Here is a 16,488-nt window from a genome sequence, read left to right as displayed (position 1 = left end):
TAAAACTCTTAATGTCAATATTAGTCACGCTCCGTTCTGTATTCTGTTTCTTCAAAAACAAGCACTCGGCCCCGCATTTACTTCCCCCGCGAATGCCTTACCTATGAAGATGCATCCACGAATATTTGTTTGAAAAATTCGCTCCCACCGCTAGCTAAACACACATAGGAACGGGGTGGGGCGGCAAAAGAGTTAAACCACCTGACACCGTAGCCAGAAAAGAGGCGCCCGGCGTGATTAACGGTTTCGGCGAAGAAAAGCGAGAGCGGTACCGAAAATTTCCGGGTATCGCACCGATCTGTTTCGCCACCCCTTTCCACTCTAAACGAAAGGGGGAAAAAAAATAAAAATCGGCCACCCCGCGGGCTTAAATTGCACCGTGGGGCTGGAAGTCAAAAGCAGGAGTCAAGGTAAGGAGAAAAGAATCGAAAGTTTTTAAGAACCGAGAGGAACAAAGCGGCACGTGAACCACCCAGAGAGAGAGGGAAGGGTTTGTATGAGGATGGCACGGCGGGCGAAGACGATTCCTTTTTGTTTAAAATTCGCTCTGCCGCCTCACGACAGTCGAATGATTATCCGTTACCTCGGAATGGACATTTCCAAAGCATGAGAACTCTCTCTCCCTCTTGTGCAAGTTTCGGCGAATGAGAGCAATCGGCACTGAAAGTGATCCGTTAGTTCCTGGCTACCTGTTCTTGACAGATGAAGGGGGTAGAAGCAAATAAACGTAGTTAAAACTCGTTATTTTTGAAGTAAAACTTTTTATGCCGCCGCTATGAAATTCTTGATCGGCGAACTTTTTGTGTTGCGAAAGTGAAGTAGTCGTTTTTTCATTATTGCTAAAAACAATAAAAAATAATAGTAATCATAAAGTTAAATTTCTTACGCTTTTCAATTATTGCCAAAAATAATGAAAAATAGTAGTAATTATAAGGTTAGTTTTGTTAATAAGTTTAACAGATTAGTTTCAATACTGAAACTAAGCAAGCATACATTTGTGGATTTTGGGCATAACTTTTCAAATAATGCAAGTTTTCGAAGATTTCTTCGATTCAATTCAAGTGATCAGTTTAAATGCGCAATCCACATTGCAGTCTTGAAATCAGTTTAACTTTTATTAACAAATTAACTTTTTCATTAACCTTATTTTTCTTTGTTTTTTGGCAACAATTAAAAAGCAGACTTCGAGTATTGCTTAGTTTTATCGTTGTTTATAAGGTATTTCCTTCATTAAAATAATACAATTTTATTGTAAATATGCGTAAGTCAGGCGCAGAAAGAAGAAGAGCATGGCGTGCGGTAAGGTGACAGTTCACAATGTCAAAAAAAAAAAAAAAAGAGAAGGTAACAGTTTCACCCCTGCCGTGTGTTTTTACGACACACGTTTTTTCTTTATGCGATGTTTGCTTTTAACTTTTCTCAACGACACCGATACAATTATTTCACCAGAAAAATTTATAATATTTTCGCTACTATACTAATTGTATAAGCTTAAGTATCCAAAGTACACAGAAATATCTGTAAATACGGGAATATTTTCAGTGTTATTTTGTAATTTAAATTGTTTCAAATAAATCTTTTTTTAACCACATTCTAAAGATATATTCCTTGCTTCAAATGAAATTTCACGTTTGGGATAGATTTTTCATGTACAATGTATTTCTTAATTTGAATGCCTAGGGCCTAGATGAATTATAACGCAGCAAAACATCGCTTGTAAGTCCTTTCAGGAACTGACTTTTATGGTTCTAATAAAGTCTGTTATGTAACTATAAGACACTTTTCCGCAATAGTTTAAAATTAAAAATATTAGTTGAATGTTTAAGTAAAGCATGCCTTTTAAAGTAAAAAATAATTTGCATAGCTCCAAATTTTATCACTATTACGTATGGTATATGTACTAGAGATAAGACGGGCTCAGACCGGGCCCGACAGCCCGAATCCGAAGCGGGTTCGGGCTCTAGAACCGAAAATAGGTTTCGGGCTCGGGCTCAAGCACAGATATTGAATTGCCAAATCTCCATACAAATTCAAACCAAATAAACATTTTCCTACTGTGAGAAAATGAAAAGAACATTTAAATCAGTTCAATCAATGTCAAATTTACCCCCCCCCCTTAAAAAATAATTAATTAAATAAATTAACACTTATTTATAGGGTTTTTTTTCGCGATTACTATTGCAATATGTCATACAGTAATGCATTTGAAGTGGAGCATTTTAAGAAAATTTAGAATATTCTCTCTGTTAATGAAGAACATTTGACGTAACATTTTTCATTAACAGAGAGATCATGTCAGACTGTAGAAGGCTCAGGTTTTGATACAAGAAAGTTTCCTTCGGGCTCGGGGGGCGGGTTCCGGATTTTGGTCCGAGACAATATCACTCGGGCTCGGGTGGGCTCGGTTACAAATTGTTCAGCCCTAAATTCATTCAACCCACCACCAGAGTGCGCAACGACGCAACAGTGCGCACGCGCGTAACTAGCAACATTGATGTAACCTTCAGTGTAGATGTTTTGTCTTTCCAATAAAGTTGTTCAAAACCCGTGCTGCTCTTTCCATCGTTCGTACATGGTCCGTCGAGCCACAGCAATAGTCAGTCAAGTTTAGGATGATGTGTAGCAGTCAACGTGCAAACTGTTATAAAACAAGCAGTTCATATTCATCACTCTTGAACGAGTAAAGCAAAAGACGAAACAAGCATCGCACTCATTGAGGAAGGTCACGTCCTTAACATGGAGCCCCTTTTAAAGAGAAAAAAAATAACAAAAGGTAAGCTAACTAGATTAACTACCCAAGTAAAGAATTCGCAAGTCAAGGGTATTTCTTTGTCTGATATAGAAGTATTCGAAAATAGTGCTATTTCTTTAGATAGTGAGATAAATACTTTAAATGATGAAATTCTAACAACTTGTTTAGACACAGAATTTGATAAGTATGAACAAGAAATGCATGAATTGCTTTCAAAATTAGATGAGTTAAAAATCACTTTAAAAAATGAACAAAAGAAATGTGTAAGCGATAACACTGTTAACGACATTAATGTAAATATATCTAAAAACACAGTAAATTCAGATGTCAATAGCCTCAAACTTCCGCGTGTAGAGTTACCAGTGTTTACTTCTAATTATCTTGATTGGATTTCATTTCGTGATTTATTTTTAGCAAGTGTAGGAAACAATCAATCATTAAGTAACTGTCAAAAATTACAGTATCTTAAACTTTCTGTTAAGGGTGAAGCAGCTACCTTGTTACAATCGATTCAAATTTCAAATGAAAATTATGAAAGGGCGTGGAAGGCGCTTACTGATCGTTATGAAAACGAATCAGAAATCATAAATGCAGCTTTAAACAAATTAATTTCCCAACCTATATTAAAACAGGAATCAGCCTCAGGGTTACGGAAATTAATTGACACTACATCACAATGCATAGATACATTAAAAATCCTAAAACAGCCTGTAGAGCATTGGGATACAATTATTATTTTCCTATTGAAAGGAAAACTAGATTCAGAAACACTTCGCGTTTGGACGCTAGAACATGCGAAAAAAATTCCTTCATTCGATGAGTTCAAATCTTTCACACTAAGCAGAGCAGATGCTTTAGCGTCTTTAGCGTTAAGGGAGGCCAGAAAGGAGAAATCCAATGCAAACTTTGAGAGCGGGGGATCCTTTCGAAGTCAGAAAACCCATAAATCAGTTCATTCAGCTCAAGTGGTTGCTAACACATGCGTTTTCTGTAAAAGTGAGTCTCATTTCGGATTATTTAAGTGCAATACTTTTTTGGAGCTGCCCTTGAAGGAAAAATGGAACGTAGTGAAAAGAAATAACTTATGCGCTAATTGTCTGAAATCAAATAAAACTCATCGAATTGAAAAATGTCGAGCGGGAAATTGCAAAAATTGTTCTCAGCCACATAACACATTATTGTGCGCGAAAAACACAAATGAAACAAAATCTCAAACACAAACAGAAAATGAAATGCTTTCAACTATTAGTAGCAATAGCACAGTTGTTCCAAACACACAATGTGTGCTATTACCTACTGCAGTTGTTTATGTCAAAGACATCAATGGCATTTCACACACTTTCAGACTGCTGATCGATTCTGCTAGTCAGGGCACATTTATCCGGGAAAGTTGTGTAAATTTTCTGGGATTAAAACGCAATCGAATAAACATAAGCGTAGATGGCTTGAGTTCACAGAAAGTGGGCAAAGTTACAGGTTCAGTTCAAATACAAATCACATCACTAATTTACAAAAATGCTACTATCACAGCAGAAGCGTTCATTATTCCTAAAATAACTTGTGACCTTCCCCAATATCAAGTGGATGCATCCGTCTTAAGTAATTTCAAACACTTACAACTGGCAGACAAAAATTGCCATCAACCGGGCCCTATAGACATACTGCTGGGTGCAGATGTATTTAATGAAATAATGCTTAGCGGACAGACAAAAGTCCCAGGACAATCATTAGTCGCTCTAGAATCCATTTTCGGATGGTTGATTCTAGGAAAAACTGAAAGCAAGTCAAATTCCAAATCACAAACTGTAATTTCCAATCATGCAAGTTTCGAGTATAATGCCATTGAGTATGAGCTAGACAAGTTCTGGAAATTGGAAGAAATTTCAGAAACAAATCCTTATACGGAAGAGGAAGCCGCATGTGAGAACCATTTTAAACAAACATTCTCCCGTGATTCTACTGGCAGATTTGTGGTGAAACTACCGTTCCGTGAAACAATCAATGAACTCGGATCATCTCGAGACATAGCAGTGCATAGGCTACAACAAATAGAACGTAGGTTTGTTAAAAATCAATCCCTCTCAAAACATTACCACAAATTCATGCAAGATTATCAGGACTTAAAACATATGGAACTAATTCCAGACAACGAAATTGATGTTCCGGCAACTTCCAGCTTTTATCTCCCTCACCACGCAGTTCCCAATAAAACCGGAGATAAATTTCGGGTTGTTTTTGATGGTTCTGCAAAATCATCCAGCGGTATATCTCTTAATGACAATTTAATGGTGGGACCACAGCTACAAAGTGATCTCCCTACATTACTTCTTCGCTTTCGAACTTACAAGATAGCGATGACTGCAGACATAGAAAAAATGTACAGACAAATTATCCTACAAGACGCAGACTCTCAGAGAATAGTCTGGCGCAATTCATCGTTGGAGCCAATTCAAGATTTTCGTCTAACAAGAATAGCATACGGCACAGCTTCAGCACCGTACCTTGCTGTTAGATGTCTACAACAATTGGCAGTGGAAGAAGCAGATCAATTTCCAATGGCCTCCAAAGCAGCCATCATGGACTTCTACGTTGACGATTTAATGTCTGGAGCCAAGTCAATCTCAGAAGCTATTGAATTGCAGAAACAATTGATGCACATGCTATCAAGTGCAGGCTTCATTCTACGAAAATGGGCATCCAACAGTGAAGAGCTCATAAATTCGATTGATTCAGATTTACGTTCTTCAAAGACCGCGTTGAACATAGATAGTGATGAGACTGTCAAAACATTAGGTGTCCTGTGGCATCCAGCATCAGACACATTCCGGTTCAAAGTAAACACCACACCTCTAGAAAGTACTTTGACAAAACGAACACTTCTTTCAACCATCGCCAGAACATTTGACCCTCTTGGATGGTTGTCACCCATCACAATCAAATCTAAAATCATGATGCAAAAAATGTGGAAATATCAAGTGCAATGGGATGAAAACGTTCCGCCAGACATCGCACGCGAATGGACAGAACTTGCAGAAGACATGATGTCTGTAAAATATGTCAAAATTCCAAGATTTTTGTCGACTGGTGATAGCAATGAACTCAAATTATTCGGCTTCAGTGATGCATCGGAAAAAGCGTACGCAGCAGTTATTTACTCCTGTTCTACTGAAGAGAATGAAAAAACAAATGTGCAGCTCGTAATATCAAAAACCAGAGTAGCTCCACTCAAAACCGTTTCCATTCCAAGGTTGGAACTTTGCGGTGCTCTATTACTCACAAAATTAATGGATTTTACCTGCAAAGCATTGAATACCAACATAGCACACACGCAGTTCTATACAGACTCTAATATTGTTCTTTCTTGGTTAGCATCTCACTCAAGCAAGTGGAAAACCTTTGTAGCCAACAGGGTGGCTAAAATCCAAAATCTCTCATCACCGACCCAGTGGTTCTTCGTAAGTAGTGAATCAAACCCAGCTGATCACGCCAGCCGTGGCATGTCATCATCAGCGCTACTGAGTTCATCATGGTTTACAGGACCAAGTTTTTTACATGAACCTATGCCTCTACAGGTAAGTGCACCAACACCTCCAATCCCAGAGCCTGTGCCAGAGGAACGTTTGCATACGATACAATCAACAACTGCAATCAATAATACATCAGAAGTTAATACTTTGTTTAACCGTTATTCATCCCTTTCTACCCTTAAACGTGTTGTAGCTCTTTGCTTAAGATTCATTCACAACTGTAAAAATTCACGTAATAAGATTTCTGGATTTTTAAAGACAATAGAAATTAATAATGCTATGTGTGTTTTAATTAAACTTGTACAAAATTCAGAGTTTAGTAATGAGATCAATGCACTTAACAAAAATCAAACTTTATCTTGTAGAAGCAAAATTTTAGCTCTCAATCCTTATCTCGATGCTTCAGGAATTTTGAGGGTGGGCGGCCGCTTGCGACATGCAAACGTCGCATACAGCCAAAAACATCCCATCTTACTTCCAAAGAAACATATTTTAACTGATCTCATTATTAAACACTATCATCTAAATCTATTGCATGCTGGTACACAACTTTTACTATCATGTATTCAAGAACAGTTCTGGATTATTGGTGCTAAGAATATCATTAGGCATTTTATAAGAAAGTGTGTTAAATGTTGCAGAATTCGAGCAACTGTAACCAATCAAATGATGAGTGATTTGCCACCCACACGCATTTCTCCTGCTCCTACATTTTCTCGTTGTGGTGTAGATTATGCAGGCCAGTTCCAAATCAAAGCAGCTAAAGGACGAGGCTCTAAAACATTCAAGACATACATTGCTCTTTTTGTTTGTTTTATCACTAGAGCTATTCACTTAGAGTTAGTTACTGATCTTTCAGCAGACGCGTTCATTGCAGCTCTGAAACGTTTTATTTCTCGCAGAGGGAAATGCAGTGACATATATAGTGATTGTGGTTCTAACTTTATTGGCGCAAAACGTAAACTCATGGAATTTGAAAAGCTCGCTAAGACTAAGAGTTACAATGAAAATATTAATAATTTTTTATCTGAAAAGGGTATTAATTGGCATTTAAATGTTCCAGGAGCTCCACACATGGGTGGTCTCTGGGAGGCAGGCATAAAATCTACAAAATTTCATTTAAAACGTGTTGTTGGGGATATAAAATTAACCTATGAAGAATTTGAAACACTTTTAGCCCAAATTGAAGCTTGTCTTAATTCTAGACCATTAACAGCTTTGTCTAGTGATCCCAATGACCTGTCAGCATTAACGCCTGGTCATTTCATTATTGGTAGACCATTAGTAAGTATTCCTGAACCAAGTTATATTGACTCCAACATTTCGCATTTAACCAGGTGGCAAATTATTCAGAAAATGGTTCAACAATTTTGGAAACGATGGCATAAGGAATATTTATGTAGATTACAACAGAGGCCAAAATGGTTATTACCAAAAAAAAAATCTTCAAATAAATGATCTGTGTCTTTTGAAAGAAGACAATTTGCCTCCTACTAAATGGAAAATGTGCCGAGTGACTCAGTTACACCCTGGCAGTGACAATATGGTTAGGGTAGTCACTGTGAAAACATCAGATGGTGTATTCAAGAGAAACATCACAAAATTATGTCTCTTACCTATTTAAACACTAATTAAAGCATACTTTTAATCCATATTGTTTGCATATGTTGAAATAATATTTCAAGGTGGGCGGCATGTTCAGCCCTAAATTCATTCAACCCACCACCAGAGTGCGCAACGACGCAACAGTGCGCACGCGCGTAACTAGCAACATTGATGTAACCTTCAGTGTAGATGTTTTGTCTTTCCAATAAAGTTGTTCAAAACCCGTGCTGCTCTTTCCATCGTTCGTACACAAATGTTCGGGCTCGGGTGGGCCCGGGCTCTCAAAAATGAGCCCGAACTCATTTCTAATATGTATACAACAGGCTTCTGCCTAAAAATATATTTTATTCTTTTGACTGACGGTGCTGATTACTAGGGCTCGACCGATGGCATTTTTTGGCCGATGGGCCGATGCCGATTGTTGGCCGATTGTTCAAAGATGGCCGATGGCCGATTGCCGATTGTTTTCCTCCAAATGGCCGATTGCCGATGGCCGATGGCCGATGCTGTTGGCCGATGGCAAAAAAAAAGAAAATCTAACCAAATAAATTGATAAGATTGTCAGGGATTTAAAGGATCATATATTCATTTCATTTTACTTTCTTTCTACGAATAAGGACTTGTAATCAAAAAAAAAAAAATCAAATTTCGACCTAATTTCTATTTTACGATCATCCATTTTAAACTTCACAAGTTTTTTCGGCACATCTGTACACGCATATGTACCTAAGAAAATATGGATGACCAAAATATCCATTTTGAACACCTCCTCAGTTAATTATCGCAAGTTCTCTTGTGATGTCTTCATACGCGTAAACTTGCGTCACTCAGAAACGTTATGAAATAGTGAGTTGAAAACTCATACGTACGAAGTATGATCTAAAAGTTCGAGAACAAGCAGTATAAAACCTTACCCTGAATAGTTCACATTACCAAAGCACATCTATCTACAAAATAATCACCTTGAACGACTATACACTTCTGCCAACGTTCGTATAGCTTTTAGAAGCACTCCTGGCAGCCATTTTTCGCAACCTCCTGTAAGGCCTCTTGCGCTGCTGCTTTAACTACATCATGGGGAAGAGGGCGACTTTCATGTTGAGGATGCACGGTTTGATGGATCAGTGCTCTGATATGACAAACAAATAACATAACGTTTCGTCGGACTTAGCTCCGTGTGACTCTTACCTGTTCCCAGCAAAAAAACATTTGCATAGACGCCGCTTTCGTCCGTCAGAAGAAGATAAAGCTGCATCATTGTAGGTTGCGAACAAGGCTTCCAGGAGTGTTTCTAAAAGTTTTATGAACACTGGCAGAAGTACATAGTCCCTCAAGGTGACCCTTTGAAGGTGGATGTGCTTCGGTAATATGAACTATTCTGGGTAAAGTTTTATACAGCTGGTCCCCGAAATTTTGTATCGTACTACGTATAATCTATATAGGATGTAGTTATGCTTCTCTTTTTTGACTGTTGTATGATGATAGAGGAAGAACAACAGCCAAAAGAAAAAGGAAGAAAAACAAAGACACTGTTTAATAACCAACTGATTTGTTTTTTTTTTTTTATTGAACATATAACTAAGATTTCATCAATATTCTAATAATGTATGGATTATGTACAATGTACATAATTTAAAAACTTTAAATTATGTTGTTTAATCATTCAAAAAAAATTAAGAATAAAAATATGAAACCATCAACACATTACGCAATTAAAGTGGAAATATTGCACGTAGACATTTTTTAGTCATGAAATGAAACAAAAAAGGTAACAGATAAATTACAATATTAAGTCATATTAGGAATATTTTTATACTCCTTTATACATAATAGGAATATTTTTATACTATTAAAAAAATTTGCATTTTTCATAAAAGCTATAACTGACAAATTTTTCTGAAAAAAAAAAAAAGCCATGAGAAGAGTGAGGTTCTTAAAACGCAGCTACAATAAACAAACTCGATATTTACTCCAAGTTAATAAAAACTGAATACATATACTACTTGACCAGACGTTTGCACACTTAATATTAAACAATTTGATTGTTTTAAATCTTTTATGAAGCACTACAAATAAGTTCAAATTAAATGTTTCAATTTAAAAATAATTTACTGAAATTTAAAAAAATGCTTAATAGAAAATCCTTGAAACGTTCCTATAACATATCATTAAAAATATGATGAAAACGAAAATAACTCGTTCATTGATTTTATAAAAAAAAAAAAAAAAAATACATGAGAATAGTTACTTACAATAGAAAAAAATCGATCGCTATAAATGATGCAAAAAAGATGGCGCATTACGAAATAAAGATGAAACAAGGATGAGAAATACACAAAATGACATTTCTTGAGCAAAATAAATAATCGCTAAATATTTAAGAAATGTTTGAAACGACGAGGGAAGGGGGGTCACCCGCTGATTTTGGAACATTAAACTTCGTTCGTAACTTGGGCCTCATTTGTTTAATACAGAACCGGTACCACCAACGCCTCGGAAGAGTTTCTGAGTCGACTTCAGCACTTCTGAAGAAAAAATTCAAAAGTCCCTTCTATTTCCAATTTATGTCACCATTCAAAACGTCTTTAATCAATTTCTTACATTAATGCTCTAAATTCTTCCTAAGCAATAGATTAAGTTTGAAAAAAAAAAAAAATCTCTAATTTTATGAATGGTGGTAGTTTTAAACAACTCGGAAGTGCAACTAGAGTTAAATTTCAGAAATACAGGGAGGGGGAGGAGAGGGCACGCAAGTGTTCTAAAAATTACCGTCGCCACAGTGGAGTATTTGACTGAAAATCCTGGCCAAAACTAATTTGAAATTTTCACTCTTCTGAAGGCGACACCCTTGTGTGCGTTTGTGCGCTGTACGGCGAAGCTATCCCACTTATAGACACGAAACTTGGTATACAAGTTGTCTGAAATGTCTGATGTTACAATTTGAAACTCGATTTTTAAAATTTGAATTAGAAAATGAAATATTTAATATTTTATCCACGGTTTAGACTTTTGCATGTATACGACCGTAAAAACGATCCTAGTAAACGTAGAAAAAATCTCAAAGCATCACTAGATAGAAAAAATAATTTTCTTCAAGATTATGGTTTGTTTGAAGTTCTAACGTAATTAACCGAATTTCTAAGAATTTATAAAGGGAGGTCACTTTTTCGACTTTTTTCAATTATTCAATCAATGTAAACTAAAATTCTTGCATCCAATATTCTAATAATGTTATGGCTTTGAAACTTTTTAAGGAAATAATATAAATACCTTACCTTCATTTACAGCGAAAACGGTGAAGTTATGTTCTTTCACTGATTTATAATGAATTTTTTTTCAATGAGTTGAAATAAAAATTTTCAATAATTTTCACTCGATCCGAAATGGATGCCACGGTTGGCTCTTTGCCAACAATGCTTAGACAAGTGATAAGTAAACATGTTCGATGCGAATGGCTGTTTTCCTTTGAGAAGATATGTAATTAAGTGCACTGTTCAAGGGGGAAAAAAAGCAAAAAGCGGTTAAAAAATCCTAGTATTCTGTGCAAAACAGTAATTTGAAACCAAAAAAAAAAAATCAATTTTATTCTTTTCGTTTGGTTTCAAACGTTAAAACCCTGAGTTAATCATGCACAAAAAGAATTAAAGACAAGGGTTTTGGGGTTACAAAGAACCTTTTTTCTATTGGAAATAAATAAATAAATAAATAAATGAACTAGGATATTATAACTGTAAAAACACTCGAAAATGGATATTCAAAAGCTCTTTGTTTTTGAATTGTATATATTGTACTCGTACCTTGGGTCGATCCTTAGTTTTACATCGCGTGATGCGTCCCGCTAAATATTGTACGAACAAACTTGGAACTAAAATTTTATGTATCTTTAATTTTACAATGAGTAGGTAAAATGTCTTAAATATGGATAGCTCGCTAGCTTTGGAACGTTAGGAGACAATTACAATTGTCTCCTAACGCTAGCAAGTGTGTGGGGGGGGGGATTTCCCCCCTTTTGCTACGTATAAGGGGGAAAAGACCCCCTCCCCCGGCACATTATTTGCAGCAATGATCTGAAAAAATATAAATATTTATTTATTTTATCTAAAATCTATCTCAATTTTAAGGAAGAGCAAATTTTCTTAGCGAGATCACAAAATAATTTAATTTATTAACTCATTAACATACATGAGAAAATTAACATAACTGAACGCAAACACATGTTTTAGGGGTGCAGTGAATCTCTTTAGCGATGCATAAAGGTAAGCGTTTCGAAATTAATTGGATGATTCTCATTCCATAACTTACATCTTTACACATTGATGAAGCGGTTTCTCGTAACCATGAAACTCGTGTCTGAAATTTTATTGTTGTTTGTGCGCTCAGATATGACGATCTTTTCATTCAGTAGTACTTATGCTAACTTTTTTACAAATTTATTAAATCTTTGTAGGTAAATTCAGTTTAAAATCATGACTTGTCACAAAAAGATCGGATTATGCACTTTTTAAAAAAAAAAATCATTTAAAAAAGGGCAGTTGTAGGCGGAAGATTTTTTTGCTGAAATTAGCACTAGAGACTTTGCCAAATACGATGCAACTTTCAAAACAGCCCGACCAAGCCCGACACCCATCTAAAAAGCTTTCTCTAGTCATAAATTAAGGCGAAAAGCCTTTAAAAATCTCATGTACCAAGTTTTCTTTATTTTTTTTCACAAAAAGAAAATAAAAATATTTACTTTGATTTATAATTAGCACTAAGTCCTGACATTTCTTTATACCGTAAAATTGGTTTAGTTCAATTCCATTCATTTAGAAAGCCACAAAAAAAATCTACATTGAAACGTAATAATTAAGCTGAAACGTAACAAAAAAGCGAAAATTCTTATAGAAATCTCATCTTTCACCGAGGCTATGAGCAATTGTATGTGACTCAAGTTTCCAAAACAGGTGCCGATCGATGCACCAGTTAGTCAACTATCACGGAATAAATTTTCATAAAAATCGGGTAAATTTTTAATTTTGGACTTTTGGCCAGGATTTTCAGTCAAATACTCCACTGTGCGTCGGTTCAACGGGAAACTAACAAAATGACACAAAAACTGGTTTCGCCATCTCATGTTTGTTTTCATGGTCTCCACTTCAGCAATATACACTCTATAACAAAAAAAAAAAAAAAAAAAAAAATCGACGCATGAAGAAGCAATCATCCGATTGCTTTCAAATTTTGTATGCATGATTGTTTTGACCAGATGTGCAAATGATTAAAATTTGGTGTCCAATGAATGAATAGTTTGATCTCCAGCGCACCTAAACTGCGCATTCAGTTCAACTGTATATAGTTGTTGAAACTTTTGTTGCAATAGTTGTTAAAACTTTCGGTTTGATTGCGATTCAGATTACCTTTCAACAACTTAAAAATGCCTCGCCGCATGGCCCGAGTTTAAACGAGGTCATATCATTGGATGGAATGAGGCCGGTTGGTCAAATCGGAGAATCGCTCGTAATTTGAGTCGAAGCGATACGGCGATTCGAAGATGCTGGCAAGGATGGGTGGTGTCAGAGTTCAGCGTCAGGATGCTGGCGGTCGACCTAGGGTCACAACAGATCGTGATGACAGAGTGATTGTCCGATTCGCTGTCACAGCTCTTTCTTCATCTCTATGAACCATCAGACATTCAACCCAAACACCAGTGTCCATCATGACCATTTACAGACGGTTGGGACAACGAAATCTACGCTCGCGCCGACTGTTACGCCACCTGCCACTGACGCCTACACACTGCCAAGCCAGATTACAGTGGTGCATGGCTCGATCAGGTTGGAATGGTGCCGACTGGGGATGTATAGTCTCTAGCGACGAATCCCGCTTCCAACTGTGTCATGACGATCATCGAAGACGTGTTCTGAGACACCCAGGGCAGAGGAGGGATCCTGGTTTCATTTTTGCACGCCACACTGGCCCTCAACAAGGCATTATATTCTAGGGTGCCATTTCCTTTGATAACTGGACCCCTTTGGTCGTAATTAGAGGTACACTTACTGCACAGTGGTACGTCGACGACATCCTAAGACCTGTTTTGTTGCCGCTCCTTTTGCAGTACCCTCAGCTGGTTTTCAGCAGGATAATATGCCAGATAATATACGGCATGTGTTCCTATGAACTGTCTGCAAGCTTGTCAAACTCTTCCGTTGCCTGCCAGATCGTCAGATCTCTCTCCCATCGAGCATGTCTGGGATATGATGGAATGGCGATTGCATCTGGCATAGAATGTTGATAACCTCGTCCGACAATTGGAGCGAATTTGGCCGGAAATACCGCAGGACAATCTCCGGGAGTGTTATCGGTGTTTCCCACGTCGTGCTTCAGCTTGTATCTAGGCTAGAGGCGGGTCAATACCTCATTGAACTTTTTACTGTAACTCTGACATAAATTATTCAATTGTTCTAAGAATTTAATCATTTACTATTTTGTGCATTGTCTTCCTATCCACCAATTTTCGTCTCAATCGGACCACTCCTTCTTCGTGCGTCGATTTTTTTGTTATACAGAGTATCACCAAATTATCGTCAGTCTGAGACGCTATATGAGCTTTGTATTGAAATAAGTAATTAATAGCCACAAAAAAAGAGTAAATAGGCTTTTTAGAACACCCGATCGAAAACAAAAAGGGAGGTGCACAACTGGAACGTACGCACACCCCACATGCGAAATTTTAACCTTCTACAGCCTACCATTTTTGAGTTAGACTTATGAGAGATACATACGCACATCCAGCCGCAAGAAACAACGCAATAATTAACTTGTTTGGTACGTGAATGCAATATAAAAACTCTTTCATGGGTGACTAAAATCGAAATTCATACTGAAGTTTAAGTAAACAATTTTATATGAAAACAATAAATCCCTTTACTTTGCATTAAAAAGTAAAACAGCGAAGATCTTTTTTTTTTTTTTTTCGAAAACATCGGCCAATTCCATCGGCTTTTCGATGTTTTTAAGGCCGATGGGCCGATGTTTCCTGCAAGTTAGCATCGGCCGCCGATGCCGATGCCGATGGCTAAATTGTTGAACCATCGGCGCCGATGCATCGGCCAGGCCGATGCATCGGTCGAGTCCTACTGATTACCATTACGCATTAATGGTGGAAATTTAATTAAGGAAGGAGGGTTTCATTAGAAATTCAATTAAGTTCATGAAATCTTTCACTATTGTTTTGTGACAAACGAAATAAGCTCCCCCTCCTCCTTTATTTGCCTTTCCGTATTTAAGAGAATTCCTCTCTCGATACAAACCAAGAAAGATATAGACAAGCAAAAATTCTTTCGAAACTTCAGAGAGGGAAATGACGCATAACCGATATTTCACGACGTATAAGCGATTTGTATGATGTATTCTTATGATGCATTCTTACATTAAAATGAATGGGAATGAATCGGGACTTTATGAAAACGGTATATAAATATAAAAGACGTATAATCTAGGAGACGCATAAATTATGTTTTACTGTACTGATAGCTTACCTAAACCCTGTAAAAGCTGCCAACTTTTCGAGCACTTGGGTTGAAGGTTAAGTTTAGAACCAAAGGCATAAGAGGCCGACGCCTGTCCACTACGCTACCAAGCCGCCAAGTTGCGCTTTATTAACATAACAGAACAATTCCTGTAACAGATTATTCATTCATTAGTGCACAGGCTAAACAGCGTTAGGTATACATGTAAATTACAGAAAGACATGTAAACAGAAAATAATATTATCCAATCATTCGCGTACATGTTACATTGCTTTAGGTATATGCATGCAACCTGCAAAAAAACATGGTTCAAAATATAAGAGGTAACATGAATGTCGTTGACCTTTACTGTTAAATATCAACTAATAGTAACTAATAGTAAAGCAGAAAGTTTGTCTTGTTTCTCTGTTACGAGAGTAGGGCAACAAAATTAAGTTGTAGCATCCGGGTGTGCACCTTGAAGCGAGTTTTTTTTTTCTTTGGAAAAAGAACAAAATAGAATTTTCATTCTAATTTTAGCCTTATTTTCCCAAAAATTTGAAAAAATGGGGGAGAAATGTTTTATGCACAGTTTTAAGTTTTAAGGTCATTATTCAAAAGCTTGAAATTTTCTACATTAAAATAAATTTGTTAGAAGTTTCTACGAGCCTTAAGAAAGCTGTGAGAATTGTTTTTAGAAAATCGAGGCTTAGCCAAGCGATTCTAAATGATTGAGCTCGAGAATAAAATCAAAACTTATAAGACGTTGCCGTGCAGGAAAAGCTTTCAATATCGAGCATTTGAAAATGAACATTTTGCTTAATGTGCTTACTGCACATTAAGGAAAATGTTCTGTGTTTTAATTCAGTTATACAAATGTGCAGTGTGTGTAACACTGCACATTTGCATAACTGAATTTTATTGCGGGGGGATTGGAACCCAACTTGGAACATTTCTCTTAACATTCATACATCTCTTAATTTTAATGTGTGCAGTGCAGTCGAACCCGCTTATAGCGAGCGTGAAGAGACCGCGATATTTGTTCGTTATAACCGAGAGCTCGTAAAAAACGGATTCGTGAAGAAAATCATAAAAAATTATATATTTTTGCTTTTTT

General features: G+C 36.7%; 1 long non-coding RNA gene across 1 annotated transcript in view; it reads right to left on the bottom strand.

Annotated features, from left to right (window-relative positions):
* LOC129220486 (uncharacterized) overlaps positions 1-16,488 on the bottom strand; it is a 78,352-nt gene that overhangs the window by 41,173 nt on the left and 20,691 nt on the right. Inside the window, exon 2 of the long non-coding RNA XR_008580473.1 lies at positions 15,402-15,541. This is a non-coding gene — a long non-coding RNA (uncharacterized LOC129220486). The remainder of the gene's footprint in view (positions 1-15,401; positions 15,542-16,488) is intronic.

This window comes from Uloborus diversus, chromosome 4 (genome assembly GCF_026930045.1).
Source record: "Uloborus diversus isolate 005 chromosome 4, Udiv.v.3.1, whole genome shotgun sequence".
NCBI classification, from domain to species: domain Eukaryota; kingdom Metazoa; phylum Arthropoda; class Arachnida; order Araneae; family Uloboridae; genus Uloborus; species Uloborus diversus.
Note: the sequence above shows the minus strand (reverse complement) of the source record. Positions and strands in the feature narration are given on the sequence as shown.